We start from the raw sequence: 22,604 nt of genomic DNA, 5'->3' as shown, positions 1-22,604 counted from the left end.
GACAGTTGGTTGTCACCTAAAACTATTCCTTTGATAACACATCTAGGACGTCTGCTAGTTCCCAGGCAAGCTCAAGGTGTCAGAGAACACACAAAGATGGCTCACGCCAGCATTCCTTTCGATGTGTTTACACATCAGTGATAGTAATAAACGCTGTAACCAATGCTTCCAGTTATCAAAGTACTATCTATGTGTGTTTTCATTAGGTCTCCTAAGTTCCCTGAGGAAGATAATACTGCGATTAGTAGCACTTACCCAGGGAGCCTGGGAAAAGTCAAGCAGAAGTCTTTTGACTCCAAATTCCTTACTTGCAGCACACCCCACCTCCTCAGAGAACCATGGTGCCTGGCGGAATAGGATCAGTGCCCTCGAGAGAAGTACAGTCTCATGGCTTTTAGGTGTAAATGAAGAGGAAAAACTCGCATGTTTGAGGAGAAATCAGAATGACTTCATGGGGGAGGTAGTATTTGATGAACTGAAGGTTTCAAAGTGGAAATCAGGAGTGAGACTCCTATTCAGACAGAATACTTATAGATTTCCCCAAAGCTGGCTTCTCCAATATTGAGCAAGGAAGAAATTCGTTTTAAATTCTTTCTGCATTCTTTATATCCATGGTTTACATTTCCATTGTGAGGGTGAAATGAGTTAATCCAATAAAGCACTTAGTACTGTACCCAGTGTGAAATGTGTTCAACATGTTACCTATAGGATGGATCTTTGATTCTGACTAATGAAGATATGGATGATCACTGAATTTTTTGCCATACTTGTCAATATTTCTTTCTTTTTTTTTTAAAGATTTTATTTATTTGAGAGAGAGAATGAGATAGAGAGCATGAGAGGGAGGAGGGTCAGAGAGAGAGGCAGACTCCCTGCTGAGCACTGGGACTCGATCCTGGGACTCCAGGATCATGACCTGAGCCGAAGGCAGTCGCCCAACCAACTGAGCCACCCAGGCGCCCCAATATTTATTTCTTAAGAGGAAAAAAATGAGCTTAAGAAATGAACATGTGGCCTTATATCTGTTTTTGACCTAGGTCTTAATAAATACTAGTGTAAGTGCTTATTGGTTGGAGAATGGACTTTATGAGGTCAATTCAAATCAGTGAGCTGGTTCCCATAAACTTGTATAGCCTGTGTAGGTAACAGTCTTCTGCCACCCCCAGCCACAAACTCAGGTGCAAGGGCAAATGCTTTTTGGCTGTCACAGAGCTCATGCATGTAATTCCCTTTAATTCATGCCAACAAAAGATACTGAGTACCTCAGTGCCTGTATTATTGCTTCAGTACAGAAAAACTCATACACATGGCATTCTTGGGACCTGACCAAGGGCAAGGGGAGGGCTTTGTGCTTCATAAATAAGATACAAGTGTCCCATCAAGTTGCTTTGAGCGATCACTTCCCTTTTGGAACACAGTAAGAATAGAAAAACGATGATGGTTAAGACACAAAACACACACACACACACACACAATGAATGTTAACCAAGTACGCACCAACACAATCACAGCTTCAGGATAAAGGGCCGTGAGCAACATAGACATCAATCCTCTGGGGGGGGGGGAGGGAGGGGTACTTTTGTTCCAGTGCCAGGTACCTCTGTCCCCAAAGGCTATGGAGGGGACATTCTGCAGAGAGGTTGCACTTCAGAAGTTGTTGGGTTTTCTACTTCTGGAGTTCTCCAGAGGTTTGCTAGTAGGATTTAGTAGGTTAATCCCCTCGGGGCATAAAACAAGATCCTCACCATCTGGTTTCCTCTAGGATATAGCAGAACCGAAGCATCATCACAGCAGGCCTTCTCCTAACAACATCACCTAGTAACAGCTAACAGTGAAGGAGAAGGAACATCAGAAAACTAGATTTTATTCTGTGGTCTGTGTGACAAGAAGGCACTCCCATCTCAGGATCCCTTCAGGGTATCACTGTAATAGGAGATTTGGCCTTCAGAGTGGAGGCACTGACTCTCTGCAAACCACCTACCTCATATTCAGACAGAGTATATAGTATGATGGTTAAGCCCTCAGGCTCTCAGACCATGACTGCCTGGGCTCAAATGCTGGGTCTGTAATTTAATCACTGTGATTTTTGAGCAGGTCACTTACCCTCTCTGTGCTTCATTTCCTTCATCTACAGAAAAAATATATCACAAGGATTAAATGAGCCAGTCAAATAAAGCACTTGTTACTAAGTGAAAGTACTAAAAACGTCACCTATCATTATCTCAGTTCTGTTTAGGAAGTCAGGGGATCAAGTAATGTATTCTAAGGCATTTCCATCAGGAAAAAAAAAAAGATGCATTTAAATGTTTGTGTTTTGGTTTTATGTTATGTAAAGGAATAAGCACTGCTTATGTAGGAATTAACTGAATAAACAAATAATAATTAGTGCATGCCTAATATGTACCAGGCAGTGCTCTGAGCCTGGGCATATAGCTGGGGAAACAACAAAACTGAAAAACAAACAAACAAAAAGATAAACATCTCTGCTCTCATGTAGTTTACAGAGTCGGGGGGAAACATGCAGTAAGCAAGATAAATAAGGAACATGGGTGGCATATTGGAGAGTATTAAGACCTACAGAGAAAAGACGATGCGAGATATATCCTGCATGTTGTCATCTAATCAGTCAGCTCTACTGAATACCCATAGGGAGTCAGGCCAGGCCTGCTGTCTTAAACAGAAAGCTATGTCCTGCCTAGGTGTAATAAGCAAGACAATATGGGAAATGCCTATAGCTCCTATTTGTAAAATGAACCCAACATTGTTTGAATCACCTGACGTTGCACCCAGAAAGGTGAAACTATGGCCAGCCATCGTTGGTAGATACTGTTGCCTCTTTTAGACCACTGTGTTGTTTGGGTCCTGCCTCTTATTTTTCTCCCTGAAGCCAGACAAAAAAACCCCTATTCCTGAGGCCAGCACAGGCATTTCCTCTGCTCTGAATCAGCTTTCAGTGGTCCAATCTCCTTGTATTTGCCTCTTGAAATCCCTATCGTCTAGTCTTGGCTGACCCAATGCATGCTCTGAACTGCTGAGCTATCCATCAACTCTACCCCAGAGTGTAGGATAGAGGCTGGGAATTGTGGGTGGAGTGTGATGTCAGCAGCCATGAACTCTAATAAAAAAAATTTTTAAATAGTGATGAAAGTAGGTAGGAGACAATAAAGATTAACCTCTGAAATCTGAGGTCCGTCTTTTGTTCAGAAAATATGAACTGAGCACCTTGTGTGCACCTGGCATTTTGCAAGGGCACTGGTTGTGTGGCGTTAAGTGGACGGAAGGGCTTCCTATCTTCCCAGAGCTTTCAACGGAGGCAAGATTGCACATGCACTGTTACCATATTAAACACCCGAATAGGTTTAACACTTCAGAAAGCCCTCCCTTGAGCCTCAAATGGCTCCATGGAAATAAATATTATCATCTCCATCTTAAATGAAGAAACCGACATCCAAAGACTAAATAAGGAAAGTCAGAAGGGAAAGAGACCATCTGAGACAACATTATAATGGGAAATTGACAGCTCAAGTTATTTTTATAATCAAAGGATTGACCTCCCAGCTCCTCTAGACCTGAGGAAATACGGTACTTGAAAAAAAAAGAAAAAAGAAAGAAAGAAAACAGGCAAAAGAAACAATTTACCCATACATAACTTAGCATGGAAACAGTAAGTTCCCCAGGCAGGTAGATGTAGGTGTAGGGGGTGAGAAAAGCAGAGCATCCACACCCACCTCCCCAAGGCAAAACCTCCCCAGTGCATCCCCGGCTATGGGGTGGGAACAGTGAAGGACCCCAGTTCCCAATCACAGGCTTTGGTATGGCTCCTCAGGGAACAAGACCCAGTAGAGGTCTGAGTTTCATTCCCTGCTGATGAGAAACAAGAGAGGGAAGGAGGAAGTGAAGGGGAAAGCAGCAAGTCTTCCATCCTGTACCAAGCCCCGGGAGAGCACTCTCACCTCCCTTCTGATGGCGTGCATGGGTAACACCATCAGCAGGACAGGTATTCGTATACAAAGAGATGAGCACGTGGAGGCTCCGAGAGATGGCACGATTTTCTTGTTTACTGGGCTGGGGAGATGGCCTATGGCAATGTACATGGATTTATTGAGTTTCTGTTACTTACCAGCACGGGGCTCTGCAGGGAGGTATTTTACCACTACCCTCAAGGATGTTTCCAGCTCTTTCTTGCAGGAGAGGAAGACCTTGACTCAGGGAACCCTTGGAGCCTGGCCACAGATGGAGTCCAGAGGAAGTGGAAGCTGTCTGGATCACCTGCAAGATACCAAGAGGCTTCTCTAAAGGGCCTCACTCTCGCAGAAGCTCAGGAACCACCCATGCAGAAGAGCAGACAAGTTTTTAATGGAGCCAAATGCCATCAAAGGACCAAGCTGCCCCTCCCAGTAGCAGCCATCAGTTTTTTTCTGTGTAACACCAGCAGAGAGCATGGATCTCCAGGAGAGAGCACACATAGGAAGGGGGAGGTGGGATCAGGGGGGTGGCCTTTGGATTTGTCTATAGCTCCAATTTCCTTTCATGAATATTTCATCTAAATCCTGTATTAATCATTAAGTGGTAATGACTGTTTCTCTCTCCCCTGCACTCACTCTGTCTCTGTCACTCAAGCATCCTTTTCTGTCTCCCTTCCTCCTCCTCTCTCTCTTCTGTCTTCCCTGTCTGTTTTTCATCACACCTTCGATTTTCTGTTTCTCTAGCTCCTTCTTCCCTTCTTTATCCTTCATGCTTCTCTGCTCAGTTTCCTTCTCCCACTCTCTCTCTCTCACACACACACACACACACACACAATCTTTCTCTCCTGCTCCATTACCTCATCTCACCTTGGGAATCAGGAAAGTATCTAAATCCACTGACTTTTTAGCCACATGCCACAAAGGACAGAGCTCATTCTAAAAGATGCAGGAGATTTGGAGGATGCCCGGGCCAGGAAGCCAAAAGCTGGAAAATGCACTCTAGAAGGTTTATATGTACAGCAGTGTTGAGGGCCTGAAGGTTCCACCATGTTGCAATGATTAATAATCCATGGGCAGCCCACATGGGAACCCAGCACAGACACACAATTCATGTGACATGAGGTGAGTAGGCATTCTGGCACAGCAACTCCGCCAGGGACGGAAGCACCCCCCCTGCCCTCTGTTCTCTTGGTTAGGCAAGAGTTGCATTTCCCATGGCAAATCATGCCAATGTATTTGAAGGAATTGATGAAAATCAGAAGGTGCAGGAGCAGGAAAAGGAGGCAGAGAAAGTTAAGGTTTTATGGGGCTCCTGAGTGGCTCAGTCAGTTAAGTGTCCGACTTGTGATTTTGGCTCAGGTCATGATCTCAGGACCGTGGGATCGAGCCAGGAGTTGGGCTCTGTGCTCAATGGGGAGTCTGCTTGAAGATTCTTCTCCCTCTGCCCTTGCCCCATTTGCACACGCACTCTCTCTAAAATAAATAATCTTTAAAAAAAAGAAAGTTAAGGTTTTAGGACTTTCCTTGAAAAAAGAAAGTAAAAAGAGAAGATCACTAGTGCCTTTGCATACAAAATCTATCTGATGTCTCCAGTCTTACCTTCTGTTACATTTCCCCACCCCTGACCCAGATGTCCTCCTTGCTCAAGCCATGCCTCTGCGTTCAAATAATATTAAATGACTGGAATTTTCTTTCTCTTTTATTTCAGCAAATTAACTTTTTTTTTTAAGATTTTATTTATTTATTTGAGAGAGAGCACATGAGAAGGGTTAGGGTCAGAGGGAGAAGCAGACTCCCTGCTGATCAGGGAGCCCGATGCGGGACTCGATCCACGGACTCCAGGATCATGACCTGAGCGGAAGGCAGTTGCTTAACCAACTGAGCCACCCAGGCGCCCAGCAAATTAACTTTTATGTGATGAAGATTTCCCAAAAATATTAACAGGCAATATTCGTTCCATGTGGTAAGGTTACAAATTATTTTAATTTTTTATGCTTCCCTCCCTCATGTTTTTCACAATATGGAAGTATTACTATTGTGATAAGATAAAAATTTAAAAATCATCAAAAACCCAATAAATCCATCATGTCTAGCACAGCTCCTCTGCCAGAATCTCTGGTGACTCCCCATCACATTACCTTCTGCCTGCTCAGAATTATCAGCCCCCTTTTGTCTTTGCACCCTCATTTTAGGCTTTTCACTTGACACTTTTATGCCCATCCTCTCATCTAACCTTTTTAACAACCCTATAAATTGATGTGATTGCTCCCATTTTACAGATAAGGAAAAGGAGTCTGAGAGAGGTAAGTGGTTTTCCTGTGTCCACATATTTAGTGCAAAACTCAAGTCTCAAATGTGTCTCTTTTGGATTCCCCTGGCTGTTGCCCGGTTGATGGGTGGCCACTAGACTTTTCTCAGTGGTTCCAAGGATCCTCAAGGGTGGATTACTTATTTTCAGGTGTCAGGCACTAGCTAGCTCTGAATATGCCAAAAACATCCACGATACAGAATGTGCTCTTTTCTAGTGAAACCACCCCAAGAGAATTCTCTCCAAACTCATTCCCTGGGTATGTGGCTGTCTATCCCCTTCATCCCAGGATGAGTCCCAGACCAGAACTTCTGAAGATTCTGATGAAATAATAACTCGTTTTCATTCCTACTGCACCCCCCAAAAATGTTTGCAATGCTTTGATCTTCTAAAGGAACTGGGATATTGGCAGGACAGGGCTGTGTCAAGACTTCCGTTAGCATGGAGCGAAGCATGCAGTGCGGGATCTTAAAGGGACGGGACTATCTTTACTTTGAGCCCAACAGCCTGAAGATGGAAGAAATGCTCCCACAGGTTGGACAAAGATTTATCTAGTCAGCCCTGCGCTTAGTCCTCATCCAGACATTCCTGCCACCAAAGATAAACTCCTAAGTCTCAATGAAACTTATTCAGAAAGAAATCTGCCTGAATATTTTAGCCTGGCTTCCACTGGTAAGCTCCCCAGCTCAAAGTGTCATTTGAAACTGGTAAAGAAACTGGGAGGAGGGAATGGGGTGGGGCATTGACTCATCTTATTTTCATCTAACTTCTCTTTTCCTTGGACGTTAACAAAAAGGCAGTGAGAAGGAGAAAAGGCTACCTTTTTTTAAAGATTTATTTATTTATTTTAGAAAGAGAGAGAAAGTATAAGCAGGGGGAGGGGAAGAGGGAGAGAAAGAAAATCCTCAGACTCCCCACTGAGCACGGAGCCTGACAGAGGGCTCCATCTCAACCCTGAGATCATGACCTGAGCCAAAATCAAGAGTTGGACACCTAACCGACTGAGCCACCCAGGCGCCCCAGAAGGGGCTACATTTTTTGTTATGACAACGGATTATAATATGAAATTAAATTGATGCTTGCAGACTGCAATTAGCTAGAAGTAATTATGCATTCGGTAAGTGACTAAGACAAGGTTTCAGTTCGTTGGCAGGTGGTCACAGAACGGGGTTTGAGAAGCAAATTTCAACAGAAAAGACCCAGAGGGGGGAGAGTAATAATAATAACTAACATTATCTCAATGAAAACTTAAATAGCCCCATTCTCCTCATTTTACAGATGGAGAAATAGAGGCACAGAGAGTTGACTTACCCAAGGTCATCCAACAAATAATCATTGAAGCTGAGATTAGAACCCAGGCAGTGTGACTTGAGGGCAAAGTTTCTTTCTACTTCTGCCCAAGATATGATCAGGGGCCACTCTATTTATACTATTTTGTGTCCTTGTGTGTATGAACCAGAGAGAGAGAGATTGTAGAGTGGTTAAAGAAAATGTTAATGTCTCTAGACCAGGGCTCTCCAATGGAATCTTAATATGAGCCACATATGTATTTCCAATTTTCTAGCAGCCACATTTTTGGAAAAGATTTATTTATTTTAGGGGCGGTGGCAGGGAGAGGCTGAGGGAGAGAGAGAGCCTCAAGCAGACTCCAAGCTGAGAACAGAGCCCTATGTGGGGCTCGATCCCACCACCCTGCGATCAAGACCTGAGCTGAAATCAAGAGTCCGGCACGAAATCAACAGTACCTCCCAGGTGCCCCAGCAGCCACATTTTTAAACAGTAAAAAGAAACAGGTGAAACTAGTTTTAATGATATATTTTACTGAACCCAACATATCCAAAGTATTATCATTTCAATGTTGCATCAACATAAGAAATTATTCCTGAGATTTTTTTTTATTCTTTTGCTCGAACTTGGTCTCATAGCACATTGCGCATGCTCAATAGCCACATGCTGGACAGCACGACTCTGGACCAACAGTTCTACATCATGGGGAGCTTTAGAAAATGCTGATACCTGTGCCCCTCCAAAGTCCCATTAGGTCAACATTTCTGGGGTTAGGGCCAGGCTTTGGTATTTTCTGTTAAATACCAGGATGCTTCTAGGACATAGTCAGACTATAAACTCCCAGGTGGGAGATTCCTTTTCCTCATTCCCTGTGTGTCCCAATTCCCTTCTACAGAGCCTGGAACTTTGTAAGCATTGAAAATATGCTTCATGAACAAGTGAGTGGGATTTGGACTTGCATTTCGGTGTCCTGAATTCTAGTTCTGACTCTGCCACGGACTAGCTGTGTGACAATGACCTTACCCCAACACTTCTCCCAAGCCTGATCTTCCTCATTGGCAGCAACCAGGTCTCTAGACTCAGGGCTTGCTCTCTGTTTCTGCGTCGGAGATGAATAACCCCGAGAACCTGTGTGATACACCTACCGTACAGGAGCACTGTCCAGCAGCGCATGCCCCTTTCACCAGGTCTTCACCCCCAACTACAGCCCACAGTCTGGGATCCCCAATTACAGGGCATCCTGCTGCATTACACTTGCTCAACATATGTAATCACCATGTCGGTGGTATCTCCACAGCCACAGAAAATTTAAATTGCCTCTTTCAGGTCTTAATATGATGTTTCTGGGCCGTTTCGCATGCTGCTCCTAAGAGGAAGGCATTTGCTTGACGTGCTCAGCAGCTACACTAATAACAGGGGGACGGTGGTGTGTCCCTGTTTATAGCACAGGGATAGCTGCATGTCTGTGAGCAGCAGGTTTAGCTTCAGAGTGGGCAGGTGGGGGCAAGGAAGGCGCAGGAGGGAAGGGAAAGATGCCTTTTCCACATAAGCATCATTTGCATCTGTGATTTGGCAAAGAAAGAGAAAAAGCACCATGAACCTTAGATCGAGTCCAGGCACCCTGAAATGGAGAGCTGGTTTGTTAATATATTTAATCACCAGAAGGAAGGGAGGAGGGAAAGGGACATTGTCACAGCCTTCAGGATAAACTCAAGCTCCAAGCAGGGCATCAGGATTTGTGTGATCTACAGTCCCTCAGCGCCAGCACCAGCACCAGCATGACCCCTCTCTTCTTGGCTCCCACACATCCCAGCCCTTGCCCCATGCCCCAGACATGCTGGACTAACAGTGCTTGGCTGAACAGGTTGTAATCTCTCAGGACCCCTTGTACTTGTACATACATCTTTTTCCAGGCTAAATTCTACCCTTTCTTTAACACTCATTTGGATGCCACCTCCTCTAAGAAGCATTCTTGGACTACCCCCAGCAAGCCTAGGTTGGATCAGAGATCTCTCCTTTGTGTTTTTTCCAACCTGCAGGCTCACTCTCATCAGAGCACCTGGCAGTCCCAACTAGCACCTTCCCAGTAAGTGGTCATCTCCTGAGGGAGAGAACTGCATCTTTATCTCTCCATCCCTAGCACACTGGGTAAATATGACAGGCTCTTAATTTGAAGAATGAGAGAGGGAGGAGAGAGAGAGGGGGGAGGGGGTGGAGGAGAGGGAGGGAGCAGGGAGAAGAGAGGGGAGGAACATTAACTGAATGAAGAGAGGGAAGAGACAACTGGGTGAAGTTCAGGAGTGTGATGAACTGAATTGTGTCTCCCAAATTTTATATTTTGGAGCCCTAACTCCCAAGGCGACTGTACTGAGACAGGGCCTTTGTGGAGGAGATTAAAATTAAATGAGGTCATAGGGTGGAGCCCTACTCCAATATGACAGGGTCCCTATAAACAGCAACAGCAGTGGTGCACACACAGAGCAAAGACCACGTGAGGACACGGGGAGAATATGGCCGTCTACAAGCCACAGAGAGAGCACTTAGGAGACACAAACTCTGCCCACAGCTTTCAGAACTGTGAGAAGGTGAATTCCTGTTGTTTAAGCCACTGATTCTGTGGTATTTGGTTATGGCAGTCTTGGCGGACTGATACAATAAGTGGTAGAAATGTTCAGCCCGGTTGCACCCAGACAAGGGAAGAAGAAAGAGGGGTGTGTGGCCGCGGTGGTGGTTTGCTTCTCAGATGTCTCTCCACACAGAACCTGCTGGAAGGAGCTCAGACAGCCTCCAGTGCCACATCGCGAGGATCTGGCAGACGCTCATGCCGAGGGCCCAGGGCCTTGTTCTCAGGGCTGCTCCTAGCTGATGACTGTGCACAGCAGGGAGACTAGGACCAGGCCATTGCACCTCTCAGTGCAGGAGGCCTTGAGGGGACAGTCGGCTCTGGCTTCCTCGTCTGTTGGCTGAGACTTCATCAGAGCTGCGGTGGGGTCTCAAGCTCTTCCTGCCTCCTCCTACTTCCCCTCTACTTCCCAAGGGCCACGCCCATACCACAGGAGGAGCCTCTTTGCCCCTCCCCGACTCACTCTCCTTTTGGTCCTGCACCAGCATTTCCCCCAACAAGGCTCTTGCCCATTTATTTCTGTCTCGCAGCTGCTTTCCAGAAAACTGAAACTGACAGAGGTGGGCAGAGGGATGCTCTTTGCTTCATAATCATCACCTATTTCTATTACCCTAGCAACCTGGAGAGGAGGCAGTTTTCTTCCCACTGTACAGAGGAAGAAACTAAGCATGATGAAGATGAGCAGTCATGAGGCTGGTCACAAAGGGGCTACATTCTGCTTGTGCCATGCCTTCTTTCAGTTCACACACCTTTGCCACCACCCTTCACCCCACCCCACCCCCAAACACCACTTCTGCAGAGCAAGTGAGCAGCAATTTCTAATGCTGGACAGCTCTTGTCACCTTTCCGAGGGGATGTCTCCAAGTGGCTTCCATAGTTTTGGGCTTTACTCCCCACAAGTACACAGCCAGTCACTCTCTGAAGCCTGGGGACTCATCCTTTGAGATGAGACTGGAAAGATAAAGAAATGTTCAAAGGACAGACCAGGGGCAGCAGGACCTTCTTGGCAAGAGAGGCCAAGGTCTGTGGCCAGAGGGAGACTAGTGTGTGGTCTCATGATGGGGAGAATGGAGGGATAATAAGACTAAATGTGGAGCCCAGAGCCACAACACAGAGAAATCCATCTTCTTACTTTCAAGCCCCTAAGCTCCCGGCGGTGCCTAGCACTTGGCAGGCACTTAATAAGCATGCACTACAGTGATTGGCCAAGAAACATAACCATTGAGCTTATTAGGATCAGTTTGACTCCTGGGTTAATGTATTCAGAATAGAAATTAGCAGTAGATTTATCCTCTTTGACTTTCCTCCTTTTTTATTTCATTCCATCATTGAAGTTTGGGGTGATTTCAAGGCAGAGGTAAGTCAGGACAGGCAGAGCTCTTTAAAAGAAAGTAGACTTTGATACGACCCTGTTGATGCTTCATTCCATCTGTTCTGGGGGTACGAGGTACAGCAGTTCCCAAAGAGTTAACTCCTGGCAGTTTCCAAATCTGCAACCTTCAGAGGCCAGCAGGTCCCTCCATCTCCACCTCTAAATCAATCACACAAGATTTTCTGAAACCATCAGTCTAAGTTGTCCTTTGATCATTATCTTGTCCCCTGTTATAAACCTGTTCTCTGTCTTGCCCCAGCAGCAGGGGAGACAAGCTGCCTGTTAGCAGACTGACTGCAGATTCCTTGGAAGAGGCCGCCTGCTGGTGCTTTCACTCTGCAGGACTTCAAAGGGGAGCCCCACACATTTAAACACCATGGGGGAGAAATGCTGGAAAGTGGGGCACACTCTACCTAGTGAGGCCTCGCAGTGTTGTCTTTCTTGCCTTCTGGCAGAGCCATTCTCCAAGGAGCCACGGTGATGACAAATACTGGTTCAGGAAATGGAGTAGATGCAACAAGCAGAAGTGGAATTTTAAGTGGCACCGAGTGCCTCTGGACTAGAAGTTTCTCTCCACTAGACCTCAATTTTCTTATCTATACAGTGAATAGATTAATGATCTTGTAAGTGCCCTTCTGATCTAGGGCATATGTCTATTTCTGGGGAAATGGATGGGTGGATGGATGGATGGATGGATGGATGGATGAATGGATATCAGAAAACTAAATTCAGTAGACAGGTGATAAAAGGTAATAAAGACGATGATAGAGATAGCTAGCTAGAACAGAACAACGGTTTACTGCATAACAGGGCTAAGTAAGGTAATACAGAAATCACCTCATATTGCCTCATAGATGCCTCAGAGATGGACAAGAACTAAAAACTACAAAAGCAGTCGAGAAGCTCATTGGTTCTTAGAGTCATCAAAAGAAATGAGCCATATGCAATTGCCAGATTTGTATATTCAACTGCCTACTTGCCATCTTCACTTGAATGTCTCACATGTATCTATCTCAAAATCAACCTGTTAAAGATCTGACCCCAATCTCCCCTTTGCTCCCCCTCTCTCAGGGACAGGGACTGCCCTCTGTCAAGTTTCTTAGACCAGAAATCTGAGAGCCACTCCTGACCGTCCTTCTCCTTAACTCTTATGAGTAGTTTTTCACCAAGTCCTATGAAGTTGACTTCAAAAATACTCAAATCACCCACTTTCCAACCCTTCATTGACCTTATCCTAAGTCAAGTCATCATCATCATTTTTCTAGACCACTCCAGGGGCCTCTATCTGTCCTCCCTGCTTCTCCGTTTGCCACCACCCCTTGCTTTAATCCAATCTCCACACAGCAGGGAGAGATTAGGCCACTTGCCCTCTCCAAACCCTTCAGTGTCCCCTTTTGCACTTTGGATAATCCAAATAGTTTGCCACAGCAGCAAATCCCTCTCTGTGTGACCCAGCTGACTTCCCCAGCTTCATCTTGTGCCATGCACCCTCTCCCTCCCTGTGCTCTAACTACAATGCTATTCTTTCATATCCTCAAATAAGACCAAGTTATTTCTCACTTTGGAGCCCTCACTCCCATACTCCTTAAGCCTGACCCATCCTGTCCCTTAAGCTTATTGATTTCTATCCATCTGCCATCATAAGCATCACTTAAAAGATATTATCTGACTCCCCAATTAAACCAGGCTCCCAGTTACACCCCCTCTTAGAACTCTCTACTTGTCTTTGTGAATCCCTATGACAATTTGGAACTCTGTATTTATATATGTGATTGCTTGTTTAAAGTATGTCTCCTGGGGCGCCTGGGTGGCTCAGATGGTTAAGCGTCTGCCTTCGGCTCAGGTCATGATCTCAGGGTCCTGGGATCGAGTCCCGCATCGGGCTCCCTGCTCCTTGGGAGCCTGTTTCTCCCTCTGCCTTTCTCTCTCGCTCTGTCTCTCATGAATAAAAAAAAAAAAAAAATCTTTAAAGTATGTCTCCTGAATCACCCTGTAACATCCACCAGGGCAGAGACTGTTTTTTATTGCTGTTGTTCACCACTGTAATCCCCAGTACATAGTTCCAAATATATGTAAGTCATTAAATATTTGTTGAATTGTTGAATGAATGAAACTATTGTATCTCCAATATCTTCTCATAAAAATTAGTGCTGAGGTTCAATGTCTTAAAGAGTATTTCATTATTTTTTCAGCTAAACCTCAAAACTACTTGGAAAAGAAGGTATCTCCAAATTAACTTTGTAGGTCCTTGGAATCAAGAGATTCAGAGTCGAAGAGAAATTAAGGTCCTTCTTATCCAACCTCCAACCTGAAACTCAGAGTTTTTATTTTTCTAACCTTGCTGACCTTCACTATAAAAAGTATCAAATAAATAAATAAAATCTTTAAAAAAAAAAGTATCCGTCAATGACTGTTCTGAAGTGTTGGGATTACAGGACCTTTTCTTTTTAACTCTTTTCCAATGGATTGTTATGTCATCACTCTCATAATAAAACTAATGAGTATAAATGCATTTTCACTCTCTGGCTTAGTGAATAGGGTCGAATCTGTGCATAGGTGGAAGATTTGCTGAGATTCGGTATTAACCATCAGCATCATTACCACAACAAACATGTATTGAGCGGGACCTATTTAATGTGAGGATCTAGGTTGTCTTTTTTGCAACAAGGTAACTGCAACCCAAAAAGATGGAGGATTTCCTCCCCCGCTCTGCCCCCCCCACAGGTTACACAGCTGATAAACATAACACTAACTTAAATGTCTGACTTCAAAATCCACACAAGTCAAAAATTTAGAAATGAAGGCAGATCCCTGAAGCAATTTATCAATAATCACACAGATTACTGCCAGGTTCTACATGCCCATCTCTAAATTATAAATTTCCCACCTACTGAATTGCCTCTTCCCCTCTAGCAACATCTTTCTTAACTAGTTCCTATTTTATTACATTTTTAGTGAGTGATTAGAAAGTCAATACCTATTTCATGAAAATACTTGCAAAATGGAAAGAGAACCCACAATTCAGCTAAGCATAGGCAATGTTGTTCATTTTAACAGTCCAGATGAGTAAAGTTTCATGCTTTTAACATCATATCTGCTATAGAGATTATCAGTGGTAACATTTCTTTTCATGCAGAAAGCAGATACCAGTGTTCTTGCTATTTTTTAAATTATCAAACAGCAATCAATCACGTCCACTGAAATGTTGATCTAACAATCATTGCTAGTTAATACTGACTGACTAATTTAAAAGTTTCAAAGGAGATGTATACAATTTGCCCAAGGTGACTTCAAAATAATGCCCAATCCAGTTAATGTTTACATCCCTAAGGTGCTCACCTCCACTAAAAACCAGCCTTGCACATCAGCCCCGCAGGAAAGGATAGCTCATGCCAGAGTTAAGGGTGGGCTCCAAGATAAAGAGCAACCCAGCCGGAAAGCCGAGGTTCAAACACATCTGGTTTCCATTAACTGGGTTTGCAACAGCCTCTTCAGAGGCAAAGAACATTCCTCCCTCCAACCTAAAAATTCCTGCTTTCTCCAAGATGGCAGATCCAGGAAAAAGTCCTGAATCAGAGAATTGAGCTCTCAAAGAATTACTTTTATGCTGATTTTAGACAAGTTTTATTTTGTGATGCAACTGATACATGTTTATCATGAACAAAAAGCAGAAAAACAGCATTCATCACAACATGAATTAACTGATATCTCATCACTATTGTTTTTGAAAATATGTAACAAAATGAAGTCATGCTAATTGTTTTCACATATCCTATATTGTCACGATCCTTTCTAACATTTTAAAGGAACCTGGTTTCCAACTGAGAATAGGTATGTTAAGGTCATCAATCAGTCCTTTTTGACATTTGTACATTTAGATTGCTTCCAATTTTTCCCCATTATAAACGCTTCGGTAATGAGCATCTTCTCCTTCAAATCATTCTACAAAGATTTATTGGGCTTCTAAAAAATGCCTGGCACATAGTACCTAAATTTTTGCTTATATTCTTAATTACTCCTTTAAGATAAATTTCCCAGAAGTGGAACTGTTGGTCAAAACACACTTTTCAGAATTTGGAGTTGCCAATTGCTCCCCCGCCCCTGAAAGATTGTATCAATAGATACTTCTATCAACACCACCTGAGATTATCTCCCTCAGCTGGACTTTGCCAAGGAGGGCAAGCAGGTGCAGCTGCTTTAGAGCAGTGCTGCTCAAAGCGGTCTTTGGACCAGCATCATCAGCATTATGTAGAAATGCAGATTCTTGGGTTCTATCCATGAGATCTTCTCAATCAACATCTCTGGTAGGTGGGACCCAGTAATCTGGATTTTAATAAGCTCTCCACATGATTCTCTAGCTCATTAAAGTTTGAGAAACATTGACCTCAAGCACAAGAAACAGATCTATGAGTACCATCAAGCAACACACATCCTCCCGACTACCCTCACTGCTTTGTTCTTTCTCAATAACCTTCCTGGAACTGACTGATAGCTAATTCTTCAACAGACGCCCCAGAGCGTAATAAACTCAGCTTTTCAGCTAGTTTGGCAGGACAATGAAATTCAGAACTGAAGTGGACAAAATATAGAGGCAAGTAGAAGGGAGAGAGGGATAGGGTCTTCCACATGGGGATGGAGATGAAGGGCCACAGGGTTTCTTTGAGAAGGGTGGCATGTGGAGCCTGGATGTTACTTGGACGACCAGCTTTCGAGGTCTGCCTCATCTCACTTGGAACTCTATAACCTTGGACAACTACTTAATACTATTGATCCTCAGTTCCCTCTTTTGTTTATCAGGAATAAACATCCCATGTTGCAGGTTGTTGAGAGGTTCACAAATGATAAGCAATGTGAAATACTTTGGAAACTGTAAAGCCCTGTCCATGTTAGGGGGTAACATTATTATCACAGACCTGGCTGTAGGCAAAGGTTGCCCTTCCTGTGCTTTCCCTCCTCCCCATTCTGACCATGAAATTCACTTCTTCCCCCAAACCTTCAAAGGCCCCACTTATCAGTCATCAACATACAAAGCAAACTGCCTCCTTGGCCTCCTTTTAAGAGGTATCACTTACACTTCCCAGTTGGAATATTATCTTCCTTATCTCAAGACTGCAGAAATGCATGGCCCACCACCTCTCCAAGTTGGATGGAAAATCACTTAGATGGAGCACCCCACTTGCAGGGAAAGAAAGAGACTGTGAAAGTTCAAAACACTGTTGGGGAAGACAGCATGACATTTGGGGCTCAGAGCAGGAGCTCAAATCTTGACCCTCTCATTAGGAAGAAGAAGGCGTCTTTGGGCACTACAAGAATAACATGGCCAAAGGAGAACTCTAGATTTCCCTTTGAAAACCTGTTTTCACCCAGATTTTCCCATCTTAGGAGAGAGTGGCATGTTTTCTCATACCAGAAATCTGAATTATCCTTGATTCCTTTCTTTCCCTCGCCTTCCAGGTCTAATTAGTCATGATGAACTATTAACCATAAGCAACTTCCTCAACCTCTCTGAGCATCAATTGACTCCTCTGAAAAACAAGGTATAAAAACATAGCTCATTCCAGGCTGTTGAAGAATTAATTTAGACAGCCTTCTAATCCTTGACCATCCACCCTGCAGAAAGCACCGACAATCACTATACAGTGTGAAGTGACACCTCTGAGAGCCATTGCATAAATATTCATGGGACTCAAGCTATATTTCAGGCACTATATAAGGGACATAGCATTGAAACGGACAAGAGGATTCCTGTTCTCCTGGAGTTTATAATCCAGAGGGTGGAAAGCTAGAGGGAGAAACAGACAAAAGAAACAACAAGAAGAATTTCAGATCAGAATAGATGTTGTCCAAAGAGAGACTTAAGATAAGATAATTTGGGAGACAGTAGATATGTGGCTGCCTAAAACGGGTGGTCGGGGCTGGCCTCTCTGAAGAGGTCACATGTAGGCTGAGGTTTGAATGACAGGAAGAAACCAGCCATGTAAACAGGATGAAGAGACAAGTCACTCCAGACCAAGGGAATAGCCAGTGCAAATGCCTTTCAGCTTGAGTGAACTTGGAAAGTCAAAGGAATATCAAGCAAGTTAGCATGGCTGGAACATGGAGAACACAAGGAGAGAGGTAATGAATAGAGTCACAGGAGTGGTACAATCAGATCACAGGGGGTTTTACAAACCAAGGAAAGAAGTTTGAATTTGTCTGTTTATTTCTTTGTTTCAATGACAAGAAAGCCAGCAAAGAGTCTTAAGTGGAAGAGTGATTTGGTCTTATTTTTCTTTTTAAAAGATCATCCTGAGTGCTTCCTGGGGAATGAATTGCAAGAGGACATGAGTGGAATAGAACCAGTGGGGACAGTATTTGTGATGGCTCAGATAAGAGAAGATGGTGGCTTGGACTGGGGTAAAGACCAGGGAGCTGGAAGAAGTGGACAATTCTGGATGCGTTCTGAATATAGAGTCCAGAGGACTTGGTGACCAATTAGGCCTGAAAAGTAGACAAAAGAAAAAAAAAAGTCAAAAAGATCAAGGATAACTCAGTTTCTGGTGTACAACACTATGAAGCTACTTAATGGGATGGCAAAACCCAGGGAAAGCAGGTTTGTAGTGAGAAATAAAGAGTTCTGCTTTAGTCACGTTATTCTTGTGATGCCTGCAGCATGCATGTAGAGATATCAAGTTGGCATTTAGATATGTCTTGAGTTGCAAAGTGTGTTGAGGGCTAGAGGTAAACATTCAGGAGTAATCGGAATCCCAGATTCCACTCAAGGACCTACTTTTTAAATGTGTTACACATTGATATGCTCCAGACTCTTGGCTATACCTTAGAAAAATACAAGTGGAAGACAAAGCTTCTGCCCTCAAGGTACTCTGCCGTGAGGAAAAGAGACAGATACACAGAAAAGTATATCATACCATTTGTCAGTACTAGGATGGATGGAAGTGTTTATGGGGTGCTAACCTGTGTGACCTTCAACCATGGCCTTGGGCTCTTCTGGTCCTCAGTTCTATCACTCACAAACCAGGGTAGTACCACCTGTCTTGCTAACAGGGAAATAGGTACATTTCAAAGGAAATGATGTAGATTGAAGTGAATGAAAGACACAGAGCCTTGCATTATTATCCCACTGCAAAGAGGGAGAAAGCTGGCATGAAGAGTGTATTCAAAGACTTACCAGCAAAACACAGGGCTAAGGTCTGGCTGATAGGACTTAAAGGAGCCTGTCTATCTAATCACTGCAGCAGGAAATGTAATTCTTCACAAAGCCAATGTTGCTGTGAGGGAATTTGCATGAGGTCTGAGATAGGATGGAAAAGTTTCTCTGCTGCTGCTGCAGCTGAGTGATAGCTCCTAAAAAACAGGCACGCCGTACTTGGTGGCTGTTTGTTTTATACCGGCTCACCCTTGACCTTTAGCAAAAGTTTAACCTTTAAACTTTCCACCAATGACATCACGTTGTCCAATTGTGAGAGCAATGAGCCATGGAGGGGACATGCCTGGTTCAAACTTTGACACCATCCCTTACTAACTGTGGCATGTGACTCAGTCCCTTAGCCTCAGTTTCTGGAATTATAATGTGGTTGTGATAACCATCTCCCAGGTAACTTGAAGGATTTATCAAGACAATGAAAATGTTGTGGAATCATGGTGGCAACTGAGAGTGGATCCAGCAGGACCAGAAAGAGGAAGAAGAAGAAGTAGAGCAGTTGGTTCTGATGGAATTGTCCAGAGTTATTGAGTCAGACTTTCTATCAAAATGTGAAAATAAATACAAGATTTAGAGACTTCACACTGAGACGCCCATTCTTTTTTTTTTTTATCCATTTCCTTATATTCTTTTTTTAAATTTTTTTATTATGTTCTGTTAATCACCATACATTACATCATTAGTTTTTGATGTAGTGTTCCATAATTCATTGTTTGCATATAACACCCAGTACTCCATGCAGAACGTGCCCTCTTTAATACCCATCACCAGGCTAACTCATCTCCCCACCCCCCTCCCCTCTAAAACCCTCAGTTTGTTTCTCAGAATCCATAGTCTCTCATGGTTCTTCTCCCCCTCCGATTCCCCCCCTTCATTTTTCCCTTCCTGCTATCTTCTTCTTTTTGTTTTTTTTTTAACATATAATGTATTATTTGTTTCAGAGGTACAGATCTGTGATTCAACAGTCTTGCACAATTCACAGTGTGAATTGAACATACCCTCCCCAGTGTCTATCACCCAGTCACCCCATCCCTCCCACCCCCCACCACTCCAACAACCCTCAATTTGTTTCCTGAGATTAAGAATTCTTCATATCAGTGAGATCATATGATACATGTCTTTCTCTGATTGACTTATTTCGCTCAGCATAATATCCTCCAGTTCCATCCACGTCGTTGCAAATGGCAAGATCTCATTCCTTTTGATGGCTGCATAATATTCCATTGTATATATATACCACCTCTTCTTTATCCATTCATCTGTCGATGGACATCTTGGCTCTTTCCACAGTTTGGCTATTGTGGACATTGCTGCTATAAACATTGGGGTGCATGTACCCCTTCGAATCCCTACATTTGTATCTTTGGGGTAAATACCCAGTAGCGCAATTGCTGGGTGATATGGTAGCTCTATTTTCAACTTTTTGAGGAACCTCCATACTGTTTTCCAGAGTGGTTGCACCAGCTTGCATTCCCACCAACAGTGTAGGAGGGTTCCCCTTTCTCCGCATCCCCACCAACATCTGTCATTTCCTGACTTGTTAATTTTAGCCATTCTGACTGGTGTGAGGTGGTATCTCATTGAGGTTTTGATTTGGATTTCCCTGTTGTGAGAGGCCCATTCTACAAGTGGGCAGCTATGTCCTTGCTGGAGAGTATGAAGACACTCGTGGAACCTATGTTACATTTGAAGCAAATGTTGAACATGGTGATGCAGAAGGCAGTAATAAAACAATACTAAAATATAAATGCCATGCAATTATAGCTCAGCATGACAAGAACGTCTTTGACAGAAAAGAAAGAAGGAGAAGAAAGCATAGGTGGTGTGAAATGCCTGCAAATCAAGGACAATGATTTCTCCTATAGACCCAACATGATTTGTAGCTTTCTGCGTGAAAATGAAGATGACACCGTTGTAGCTCCAGCTTCAGATAAATCTTTGGAGTTGGAAGAGCAAGAGATTCAAAGGAAAAATAATTAAAACCTGAGTAATGAACAGGGTGAATCACTGAACTTGGAAGTAGAGAATTCTGGTCCTCTTCTTGATATCCCTTCTTCTGAGATGGAAGGTTCTGTTTTTTTATGGAAACTCCAGATACTGCCTTGGAAATCACTCTTAGATGAAATATTTCTCATTATAACTAGTAACAAACTTTTGGGAGTTTTTATATAAAATAACTGACCGTGTAACTTTCAATTGTTCACTATTTTACTAGTTTTGTTGGTTATACATGCATTTCTGATTATAACATAGTTTAATATACCCATCATTAAGGACCCGATATGAACTGAATTTTTAAAAATCTGGTATAAATGAATATAGGGACCTTTCTCTGATAAGTCCTTTAAATTGGAAGTTTTATTAAGATAAGTGCATAAGTTTTTTATTGCAGTCATCACAAATTACTGCAAACTTGGTGGCTTAAAATGACACAAGTGTATTATCTATTTATTTATTTTTATTCTTATGTTAATCCCCATACATTACATCATTAGTTTTAGATGAAGTGTTCCATGATTCATTGTTTGTGCATAACACCCAGTGCTCCATGCAGAATGTGCCCTCCTCAATACCCACCACCAGGCTAACCCATCCTCCCACCCCCCTCCCCTCTAGAACCCTGTTTGTTTTTCAGAGTCCATCGTCTCTCATGGTTCGTCTACCCCTCCGATTTCCCCCACTTCATTCTTCCCCTCCTGCTACCTTCTTCTTCTTCTTCTTCTTTTTTTTTTCTTAACATATATTGCATTATTTGTTTCAGAGGTACAGATCTGTGATTCAACAGTCTTGCACAATTCACAGCGCTTACCAGAGCACATACCCTCCCCAGTGTCTATCACCCAGTCACCCCATCCTTCCCACCCCACCCCCCACTCCAGCAACCCTCAGTTTGTTTCCTGAGATTAAGAATTCCTCATATCAGTGAGATCATATGATACATGTCTTTCTCTGTTTGACTTATTTCACTCAACATAATACCCTCCAGTTCCATCCACGTCGTTGCAAATGGCAAGATCTCATTCCTTTTGATGGCTGCATAATATTCCATTGTATATATATACCACCTCTTCTTTATCCATTCATCTGTTGATGGACATCTTGGCTCTTTCCACAGTTTGACTATTGTGGACATTGCTGCTATAAACATTGGGGTGCACGTACCCCTTCGGACCCCTACTTTTGTATCTTTGGGGTAAATACCCAGTAGTGCAATTGCTGGATCATATGGTAGCTCTATTTTCAACTTTTTGAGGAACCTCCATACAGTTTTCCAGAGTGGCTGCACCAGCTTGCATTCCCACCAACAGTGTAGGAGGGTTCCCCTTTCTCCGCATCCCTGCCAACATCTGTCATTTCCTGACTTGTTAATTTTAGCCATTCTGACTGGTGTGAGGTGGTATTTCATTGAGGTTTTGATTTGGATTTCCCTGATGCTGAGCGATATTGAGCACTTTTTCATGTGTCTGTTGGCCATTTGGATGTCTTCTTTGGACAAATGTCTGTTCATGTCTTCTGCCCATTTCTTGATTGGATTCTTTGTTCTTTGGGTGTTGAGTTTGATGAGTTCTTTATAGATTTTGGATACTGGCCCTTTATCTGATATGTCATTTGCAAATATCGTCTCCCATTCTATCGGTTGTCTTTTGGTTTTGTTGACTGTTTCCTGTGCTTTGCAAAAGCTTTTTATCTTGATGAAGTCCCAATAGTTCATTTTTGCCCTTGCCTCCCTTGCCTTTGGCGATGTTTCTAGGAAGAAGTTGCTTCGGCTGAGGTCAAAGAGGTTGCTGCCTGTGTTCTCCTTTAGGATTTTGATAGACTCCTGTCTCACATTGAGGTCTTTCAACCGT

General features: G+C 43.4%; 1 pseudogene; it reads left to right on the top strand.

Moving 5' to 3' along the window:
• Window positions 1–6,714: 6,714 nt before the first annotated feature.
• Window positions 6,715–20,928, top strand: LOC110579174 (annotated as a pseudogene).
• Window positions 20,929–22,604: the final 1,676 nt, after the last annotated feature.

This window comes from Neomonachus schauinslandi, chromosome 4, assembly GCF_002201575.2.
Source record: "Neomonachus schauinslandi chromosome 4, ASM220157v2, whole genome shotgun sequence".
Taxonomy (NCBI): Eukaryota; Metazoa; Chordata; class Mammalia; order Carnivora; family Phocidae; genus Neomonachus; species Neomonachus schauinslandi.
The sequence above is the reverse complement of the archived record's forward strand: the minus strand, read 5'-3'. Positions and strand labels throughout refer to the sequence as shown.